This window comes from Vespa velutina, chromosome 11, assembly GCF_912470025.1.
Source record: "Vespa velutina chromosome 11, iVesVel2.1, whole genome shotgun sequence".
In the NCBI taxonomy this organism is placed as follows: Eukaryota; Metazoa; Arthropoda; class Insecta; order Hymenoptera; family Vespidae; genus Vespa; species Vespa velutina.
The window spans coordinates 2,242,450-2,244,949 of record NC_062198.1 but is presented as its reverse complement, the minus strand read 5'-3'; the positions used below and the strand labels follow the sequence as shown (position 1 = coordinate 2,244,949).

The window sequence follows — 2,500 nt, the reverse complement described above, 5'->3', positions numbered from 1 at the left end:
CACTAATTATGAGTAACACTTTAAACACGATAAATACCAATATAAAACTTCTACGATGTCTTTTCTCAAATAAAAATTGTCTCTCCACTATCTATTATCAATGTATATGTATATAATTTAATTATATATACATATATATATATATATATTATTTAAAACTCAATCATTTCGATATAAACGTTACCATCAATTCGTTGTTATTCACTGAACTTTAATTATTAACATTAATTGTCTTTTCTCGTTAGAAATCAATGATATCGCCTTTTAATGTGAACGTGGATTGATTACGAAAAGAAGATAAAAAGAAGAAAATAAAAATGCACGTTAATTAATTCCTTCGAGCTATCAAGGTCTTCTTATTTTTCTATCTTTTCTCTCTCTCTCTCTCTCTCTCTCTTTCTCTCTTTATTCCTCTTTCTCAGGACACCCCCATCCCCATCCCCATCCCCTTCCCTTTTAATCTTCTCTTGTGAAACCTTTGGGATATTTATCGTATATCGTAAAAAAAGAAATAGAAGTAACGAAAATAGAAAAAAAAAGAAAAAATTGAAATACAAAAAGAAAAGAAGTAAAAAATATGCGAATAGAAACGAAATAAAAACTGAACCGGTTATCGACAGCTTGTCGACGCAAAAGTCGCGTCACGACTGTAGCTAAACGTAGACTTCGTCGTTAAAATTACCTAGCTCGACCTGAAACTAAGTAAGCCGATCCTCTCGATTGTCGTTTGACTCAACGTAACGCTTTGTGAACTGATAGAAGACTATCATCGTTGACCAATGAAAATCGTACGCGCACGATATCTACTATTGATATGTAACCAAGGTTATAACATGATAAATATTTAAAAGTTTCTATCAATGTTCGTATGTAAATATTTCTTTCTTTCTTTTTTCTTTTTTCTTTTCTTTTTTTTTTTTTTCCTTTGTCCCATTTATTACAATAATACATTGAAATTCATTGTACTTATATAATATTATTCGCGCTTATTAGAATAAAATTTGTAAAACAACGAAGAAATATCTGAATTTATTTACTTTTTAAAGGTGTTACCATTTTCTTTTTCTTTTCTTTTTTTTTTTTTTTTTCTTTCTTTCTTTCTTTCTTTCTTTCTTTCTACTATGTTTTCCCTTTTTCATTTATAAATATATCACTTTATAAAAATACAATTTTCTTTTAATTCTAATTTTTAAATATCATATATATATTATGATATATCAAAGATGAAATGAAAGTTAAATGTAGATACACACACACACACACACACACGCCCATATATATATATATATATATATATATATATATATATGTACATACATATATATTTATATTTATATTTATAATATTAATTTTAATAATATTTATGAAAGTATTTAATAATAATTATTATAAAAAAATTATCATTAGATTATAAATGTATAGATAATAATAATATGTTGGTAACATGAATTAAATTACAATTATCGATTCTGATTTCTAATAAAGATTACGATGTACGCCATTAGATTAAAAGCAAGAAGCCCCACTTTTCCATAATCGGTTGCGTGCGCAATCGTAATTTCTGATCGAGAATTGAATTCAATAATACGAGTCGCTTAGGTTCATTCTACCTTATCGATTATTCAATTTCAATATTAAGAGTCCCCGTTCTTTGATACGAAGACATTTAATATGATCGAAAGAAATATATTCGTTTAATTTTAATTTAATATTCGATCTATAATTATTTTTTTTTCTTTTTCTTTTTTTTTCGTTTCCTTCCGTCGCACGTATACAACGTAACATTCGTAATAACGAAAATTTCCAATCGGATATAATCTTTATAAAAGTTTTTAGCTAATAAATATAAGTAGATAATATCTCTTTCGTCGTCATATGTATAACTCTTCATCCGTCAAGCCCATAAAAAATATATGTCTCGTTGTCTCGTTTCCTTCCCCATAGATAAGATATTGGTATAAAGATCGATTCTATGGGTCACGTACCGATCCTCTTCATTTATTTCTCGATCGTGTTATTGAAGATAACGTAATCGATTATCAAGGACCCCGTTTCCTTTGTATCGATTGTTCATTTATTTCCGTAACATTGTTAAAGGGACACGTTCATGATAGTACGTCCCCCGTGGCAATGGTTCAAACACATTTCGGTATTTCCACCCCTTTGTTCCACCACTCTGTTCATGGTGCTTTCAGTTTTATTCGATTTCGACGGTGATATTATCGATTTTCCTTTGGTTTTATATCTCATGAATCGATAATTCAGTCGTCTATCTTTATTAAAACATAATTTGATGTAAAAAAAAAAAAAAAAAAAAAAATGTAAACTTCAAGGAACTATTTCTCATAGAAAATCTCTAACACGTATGTGATATATAAACGACACATAAACGATACTTGACCGTGTTTTATTCTTATCTCATATTATCTCATATTTATGATAATCCATTATCTCTTATTAGATATTATCATCAGTCAGAAATTCCATTCTCTTGAACCTT

The 2,500-nt window shown here is 28.0% G+C and overlaps 2 protein-coding genes across 15 annotated transcripts in view; one reads left to right on the top strand and one right to left on the bottom strand.

The window, feature by feature from the left end:
• The window catches only part of LOC124952936 (alpha-(1,3)-fucosyltransferase C-like), a 6,216-nt gene extending 5,536 nt beyond the window's left edge, over positions 1–680 (bottom strand). For 2 of the 3 annotated variants that reach the window (XM_047503596.1, XM_047503594.1), the window contains exon 1: positions 185–439. The gene's annotated coding sequence lies outside the window, so the exon portion shown is untranslated. Of the gene's footprint in view, positions 1–184; positions 440–607 lie in introns of those variants that run through there. The other variant, XM_047503598.1, reaches the window with a different exon arrangement.
• The window catches only part of LOC124952935 (lachesin), a 282,806-nt gene that overhangs the window by 198,877 nt on the left and 81,429 nt on the right, over positions 1–2,500 (top strand). The gene's annotated exons all lie outside the window — the stretch shown is intronic.